The 8,108-nt window shown below is 34.3% G+C and overlaps 1 pseudogene; it reads right to left on the bottom strand.

Moving 5' to 3' along the window:
• Nucleotides 1-7,608: 7,608 nt before the first annotated feature.
• Nucleotides 7,609-8,108, bottom strand: part of LOC143407850 (adenosine 5'-monophosphoramidase HINT3 pseudogene) — an 8,017-nt pseudogene continuing 7,517 nt past the window's right edge.

Genomic DNA, 8,108 nt, shown 5'->3' with positions numbered 1-8,108 from the left:
AAGTGATTTTTGTCATTTTTTCAAACAAGATTTTATTAAGAATATTATTCCAAGAAGGAAGAGGGCTTTAAAAATCCTTGCTCTTATTGAAAGCATAGATGTTTCTAGTTCTCACTTATGTTTACTCAATCCCAGCATAATGGTGTCTGTTGCCTGTGGCCATTTAAGCCAATTGGTTACAGAATCTCGTTCCTGGGTGCTGGCTGATTGGCGGAGTTCTAGCTCTGTCCGCAATTGTTAGCCTCACACAGATGCTGCCTTCCTCTCTGCTGCCATCCATCAGGCACAGGCCCGTTTAGGGTTCCCAGGAGGACTGATGCAGAGTACAGTGGGGTGTTTGCAGTGTGGAGATACTATAAACTCCCTCTTTAAGGGGGAGGTTTTTTTTCTTAATTCTCCAAGAATAAAATATGGAATCACAACTCTGAATCTATCTTTAAGAAGAGATACAGCATTAATTATGGGGAAATTATCATCAATTAGAGGGGGGCGTGGTTATGCAGAATGGTTCAGGGAATGGCCTTTCAATATTTGTAGAAGCTGAAGGAGGATATATTGCATTCAGGGAAACGACCTAAATTAAATGCAGATTACTATTCTCTGCTCTTCTTGCGAAGTTTCCAGAGTCAGCTATGTTTTTTCACAGCAAAGCTCCAAGGAAAGAAAACCTTTCATACAACTATGTTTGTAGTCTGTCATAAAAATGTATTTGGTGGTCTGTCTTTTTCTTTTTACCAAATAAAAGTCCCAACCACTCGTTGGTATGTCTTTCACATGTCATGAAATAATTCTGAAAGTTTCAAAAAGTCATAAGATGAGAAAAATTTGAAATGTAGTCATCAAATCGTAAGTTTTATCAGTTGTTAATTTTATTTCAAATATGTAATAAACTCAAGAATATTTTTTCTTTCTCTTTCACCTTTCTTTCTTTATCTGGCAGGTCTTTTGAATCGAATCCTATGAAAAGCCAGTGTAAATTCTAATATTTGAAACAGCATCTTACCCTATTGTTTCTCCTAAGCTGTGACTTTCAAAATGATTCTGATAGTTTCTAAACCTAAACATAAATTGGAGTTTTGTTTATCTTTGCCTTGTCTATACAAGAACAACACAATCTGTTCTTCAAAGGACATATTAACCAAATTAAGTATTAAAATGGAAGACCATCATGTGTGGGTAAATTTCAGTAAATCCACCACTGGGGCAGGGAAGGGTTTATAGTAAAGCACTTGCCTAGTGTTTGCAAATCCTGGATTCAATCTCTGGTACAGGGTTGGGGAAGACCAGGGAAATATGTTACATTGCTTGAGGAAATATAAAATTGGTGTCATATTTGATCATAAATAATTTGGACCACTGCTTTATTTATTTATTTTAGACTCTGGACTTATTCTTTCAGTTTGTTCCAGAATCCTATCCTAGTTTGTGTGGTTTCTTTAAAAATAATAATAAAAAAAGCAGCACTATATTCTGCACAAATGTAAACATTCAAATAGTAACATATTATTTAAATAAGATTTCATGCATTATTAAAATAGGGAAAATGTCATAGAATTAGAAATGGAAATAACTCTGATACTTAGGATATAAGACTCTACTTTCTAAAACCTCTCCTGTGGCCAGGAACCCGATAACTGAATGTCTGTATTTCTAAAGGGTTTCAAAAGATGAGGCCTCAAGTCATTCAAATTGAAATTCAATAGTGCACAGTACCAAACTACCTCAGAAAAAAGAATGCAAAAAAATGAGAAATATCTTTAACTTGTCCTTGGTGTTTCCAGGAAACGTGATGAGACTCCTTTGAATGACAAAATGAGAGAGAACATTTGATAGTTTCTCACAGTGGTGTAAATATAAATCAAACTGACCTGGAAAACAATGGAACTTGATGAACTAAAAACTAGCTCAAAAATGGAAGTAAAAATAGAGACATAATAAAAATGGACCCAGAGAGGCTGCCTATCAGGAAAGATGAGAGCGAACACAGAGGAAAGGCACCAAGAATGATGAAGAGAGAGGTCAGAGACTGAGGAGGTGACCAGGGTGTCCATGTGAATGGTGTTGCTAAGAAAGCTCTGGAACAAGCATGGATAGAAATAAAATCTATGCAAAGGAGGCTCAGAGTGGCCTTTGAATCATGCTAACAAAAATTTATTTAGCACAATAAGAAAGAAGAAAAATCTGAGAAGGGAAAGTGAAGAAATGGAATAAAAGAGAAAAATAAATTTCAAACTTATGAATATAGTGTAGAAATCACTGTAACATTTTGGTGTCTAGTCTAGTTTTCTGCCATTGTCCTCCCCTTCACTCCCTTACCATAGGCTGCACACAGATGCCTCCTCATTCTTTTGACTGTCACTTGAAGAAATCCCAGTACCTTGCTCTCAAAAGTCCTCCATGAGTTTTCATAACTTAATGGAGAGAAGTGAAGTAAATATGGATGATGGGAGGCCCCAGGGAGAAAGAGTGCTTTTTGCTTCCAGGCCAAGACTTCAGGTATATCCATAGGTTACTTTAGGTCATTGGCATCATTAGTATATATTGTCCATTATATTCCTAGGCAGTTTATAGACTGAGCAACATTATGCAGCTTATTCCTCAGTTACATACTAAGTTGCAATGTGCAATGTTAGGAGTTTTGTGTAGCTCTCAGGAAAGTCCATTGTATAAAGCTACTGTTGTGTGGACAGATTTAGGCTCAGTGAAACATTGTGGTTGTCTAACAAGAGAGTTTCTTTATTCTTAGGAGCTGTGTGCCTGAGATCAAGGTCAAGGCTGATAAGACTCTAGTGGCATTGCCACAGCAGCTAAACATTGACATATATTAGTTATCTTACTAGTTCCTAGGAGAAACCATGGGGCATTTTAAGAGTGGGAAATAGAGTGCCATTTACCCACCAGGAGTTTGCTCAAAAGAGGAACGCTTCCCTGTATATTTTCACAGTCAGAAAGGGGGAGACTGCGTGATGTTTTCCAGAGTTGTGGATAACTATAGAGCAATACCTTAGCTCCTGCAGTGCATGAAAACTGCAGAGACAGGAATGTGAGGCATGCAAGTAGCAGAGTCTTCTGTCACATGGGAGCCAGTTGAGAGGGATAAGAGACATTCCTGGGCCACCACTGTAAGGTGATGACTGAGGACACAATGACATATGTCTCCTGGGGCACCTATGTGAACAGATGGCATCAAGCATTCAATGTGTCAGAACTATATTCTAGGACTGTGAAAAGTCTGTTTCTGTCATCATGGCCAAAGGTGGCTGTCTAACACTCAGGTCACTTATGGGAAATAAATATTATGATCTCAATTTTTCAAAGGAGGATACTGACGATCGCTGACTTTAAATAGCTTGCTCAACTGGAAAGTGGTAGAGCCAGGATTCCAATCGGTTTCTTTTTTTAAAAAATATTTATTTTATAGTTGTAGTTGGACACAATACCGTTATTTCACTTATTTATTTATTTTTCTTTTTTTTATTGATTATTCAAAACATTACAAAGCTCATGACATATCATCTTTCATACATTTGATTCAAGTGAGTTATGAACTTCCATTTCCAATCGGTTTCTGACTGTAAAAGTTTTGCCCTCTTTGTTCTGTTTCATGATCCCAAAAATGTTTCAGTTATCAGCCTACCTTCTGGATTAAACAAGTACTTCATTCCGATGGAAAATGCAGAGTTACATTATTATTTCTGTAGGGGACAGAAATATGTTTCTAGTTCTACATAGCTGATTTAAACACTTAATTGTGAAACATAGCCCATTTGAAACTAGAGAATTACTTATTTATACACTAAAGAGAAAAAAAAATAAGCTTGAATTGTGATGATACTTTACCCCTAGATTTTTGAGGTTGTGAAATATATTCCACAGAACGTGCAAAATGTTTATTTATTGAGCCAACAATATTAGCAGCATCAGCAAGTTGGAAAAAGCTGGATATGAAGTGAATATGCATTCTTGTGATTTGCTTTTTGGGTGATTTTATGCTGATGAAATACATTTTTTAAAAAATGGGTTGTGTTTCGAAGAGCAAGAAATGAGAAAGTGACAAGGACATTTATTTGAAGAAGTTGAAAATTAAACTAAAATTCTTTACATCTGCCATTGAAGCAAAAAAAAAAAAATGTTACTTGCTATCAAGTAGAATTGAGGGCAGCTGTCTGGAGGAGTCTGCTTTTCATATGATACAATATTCACCACATAGCATCGCTCTCTAGGGGTTGATATTGTGTGGGAGAACACCCCATGCTGATGTATTTCAGGCGTATCTCCAATACAGCTTCTTTAGTATTTGCCCTGGCATTTTGATCTTTCTATCCAGGCTGTCTCATGATTTATAGAGAATAAGAACGGCAAGGGCCCTTTGTCACCCTCTAGTCTGGTTCTCCACATTATAACAATAAGAAGAATAAATCGAAGGAAAGTGATTTACCCAAATAGCAACCATCTAGAACATTTTGTACTTTCCAACCTAGAGCTGACCATGTGCCTGAATTGTACCATTTCTTTTTCTTTCTACATTTCAGTAATAATCTCATTTACTGAGATCTACTTCAAAGCAGAAACTCTATTTCACCTAGCTGAAAATATTTTTCAATTTTAAAATTGAATTTCAAATAATAAAATTGGTACATTCTCGTTGCAAATAATGGAAACCATTCAGAAGAGTGTAAAGTAAAAATAAAAGTTCCTTCTGTGGTTACTGATGTTCCTCTCAGATTTTTTTATGCATATACAAATATGTAATTATAAATATAGATATGCACATATCTATATTTTTTTCACAAATAAGATCCTGTTATGACAGTACTTAACAACTGGCTTTTATACTTCTGAACTTTGACAATTATTTTTTTTAATTAATTTTTTTCTTCTTTTTAGTTATACATGACAGTAGAACAATAGAATGTATTTTCATATCTACATGGAGTATAGCTTCCCATTCTTGTGGTTGTACATACTATGGAGTTACACTGGTCATGTATTCATATATGTGCATAGGAAAATTATGTTCGATTTAGTCTACTGTAAACCTTGACATTTCTTATCAGTGTGTAAAAATCTACTCCACTGCTTTCCTTTTTGCTATGGTTGTGTCACCTTCCTTTTGGGGGTAGTTTTAAGCTGTCCACAAATTCTTGCATGTTACTCCTATCAAAAACTGAAATCCCATTCCCCTTATCTTCAACATGAGCTGGACATGAGCTGGATTTGGTAAGAGGTTTCTGAGGTAGAGAAAAATTTAAGTTGTTTTCTTTTCCTCTTTTTCTGCTTATAAACATTCTTGTAGATAGAACTTTTCATATAGGTGCTTGCACAAAATATTGAAACATCATTCTTTACTGTATAAATATGTACAATCATGTGTCAAAACAAAATTAGGAGCTGGGGATGTAGCTCAGTGGTAGAGTGCTTGCCTAGTGTGCAGAAGGCCACAATACTGGGGCAAAGTAAATTATTTTCTATAAGTAGAGGGCTGATCAAAAGGCTGTGTACATATAAAATTTTAAAAAATATTGTCATAATGTCCTCCAAGCTAGTTACAGCAATTTGTCCTTCCAATCACAGAATATGAGAGTTTCCTACATATTTTCTACATATTTTTAAATTCTAGATATCATGAAACTTTTTTATTTGTTTATTTTTTAAATTTTAATATTTATTTTTTAGTTTTCGGTGGACACAACATTTTTGTTTGTGTGTGGTGTTGAGGATCGAACCTGGGCTGCACGCATGCCAGGTGAGCGCGCTACTGCTTGAGCCACATCCCCAGCCCATGAAACGTTTTTTTTTTTTTTTTTTTTTTTATTGGTTGTTCAAAATATTACAAATCTCTTGATATCTCATATTACATATATTAGATTCAAGTGGATTATGAACTCCCATTTTTACCCCCAATACAGATTGCAGAATCACATCGGTTACACATCCACATTTTTACTTAATGCCCTATTCGTAACTGTTGTATTCTGCTACCTTTCCTATCCTCCACTATCCTCCCTCCCCTCCCCTCCCCTCCCCTCTTCTCTCTCTACCCCATCTACTGTAATTCATTTCTCTCCTTGTTTATTTTCCCCTTCCCCATGAAACTTTTTTTAATTGGTTCTTTTTAGTTATACATGACAGTAGAAACCATTTAGATTTAAAAGCATGGAATATATATTGTTCTAATTCGGTCTTTCATTGAGCTTTGTTTTTATTTTTATTTTTTTAAGCATTGTAATAGGTATTTTATTACTTAAAACTATGTTTAATATGCCAAAACAAGGAGTGAAAACTAGTAATCCAGCAATACATTAATCTTTATATTCATTTCTTTTCATGTACATGGTATCAATAGCCACTAGGGATTATCTTTCAGTGCCTATTTCATTTTTTCATTCACATTCACTAGTGTGACCATAGATTAGCACCAAAGACAATTCCTAAGGAAACATTCTTTGTGAAATGATATACAATAATATTAACATCGTTATTCAAATAAAATTTCTCTATAAGCCTATCTCTGTTTTCAACTCAGGTCCTTTTTATAATACAAGTAGGTCTAACCACTTTTTGTTCTAATTCTCCTTTGGTACAAAAAGCATGACATAAAAAGCAACAGTTTCTGCCAGTTTTAATACAATATTTTATGCTTCTTCCTCTTTTATGTTCTTATAGGTATTCTACTATAGTGAATTATTAGATAACCAAATTGCTTATTATTGTAAATCCCTGTTAGAGATCACATTATATTAGCCCCCCCATCTGAGGTTTTACTTTCCATAGTTTCAGTCACCCACTGTCAACAGTAGTTTGAAATTTTTAAATAAAAATTCCAGCAATTTTGAGTAGCATGATAATAAAATTTCATACTGTCCTGCTCCATCCAACCTGGGATGCAAATCATCCATGCAGTACATAATGCATGGATGATTAGTCACTGTTAGTCACTTAATAACAAACTCAGTTATCAGACTCTCCTAGTTTCACAGTACTTGTATTCAAGTAATCTTTATTTTACTTAATAATGGCCCCAAGGACAATAGTGATTCTGTGATTATATTAAAACATATTGTTATAATTATTCTATTTTATTATTAGTTATTATTAACTCTTAATTTGATTAATAATTTACATTTTATCACAGATATGTATGTATAGGAAAATAATAATAATATATATATGGTTTGGTTCTACCTTGGGTTTCAGGTACCCAGTGAGGGTCTTGGAACATATTATTTAAAATTTGAGTAAAAAGTGACACATATATAAGTGTTTCCTCCACAAGCAGAGATTACTGTGTAGTATGTTATTCTTTATTTTGAAAATTTATGCAGAATGATTAAGAAATAGCTAATTTCTTTTTCTCCCTCATACTAATAAACGTTCCAATAAATTACTTTCTATATCAGTTTAATCTTCATAAATAAATCACTATTAAGACTACTGAGAAATGAAATTACTTGAGCTTTTTAAAAAAATACAGAGCCCTTGATTAATAATTTGATTTTAAAGGAATTTTATCTATAGTATTTGATGCACAAAATCCTTAGACAACCATTACAACAGAAAAAGCCAGTGACAAAAGTATTCACATAACTATATCATAGACCTTAGAAAACAGACATTCAGAAAAGATTTTAAGGCTACTCAGCAACAGCCTCTGGTAAAACCCAACAAACCTTAAAACTGCAATTAGAAATCAAAATATTAGTTCATACTGAGCCAAGATTAGGAAAGTCTTCCATTGTTGGTATTTTCATATTCTTAGTTTTTCAATCAAATAATCAGTTGTGATAAACCAATAGGAATTTATTCTATAAATCAACTTGGATAAGAAGCCAAACTGATTGACTGGTGCCAGAACATGAAGGTGCAAGTGGGAAATGGAACAGAATGGTGGCACATGGAAACCCATCCTCATATTTGAAAAGTCAGTGAAATTGTTATTTTTAAGAATGGTCTTTCCAACAGTTACCATGTTTTCCATCAATTCTATTTGTTCTTTCTTTAGATCATTGCAATTTCGAATATGCTTCTTTGGCACTACAAGATAATGATGAGGTGCTGCTGGTTTTATATCTTTGAAGCAAACAAGGTCTTCATTCTGTTTCGGCCGC

Source organism: Callospermophilus lateralis, chromosome 10, assembly GCF_048772815.1.
Source record: "Callospermophilus lateralis isolate mCalLat2 chromosome 10, mCalLat2.hap1, whole genome shotgun sequence".
In the NCBI taxonomy this organism is placed as follows: Eukaryota; Metazoa; Chordata; class Mammalia; order Rodentia; family Sciuridae; genus Callospermophilus; species Callospermophilus lateralis.
The sequence above is the reverse complement of the archived record's forward strand: the minus strand, read 5'-3'. Positions and strand labels throughout refer to the sequence as shown.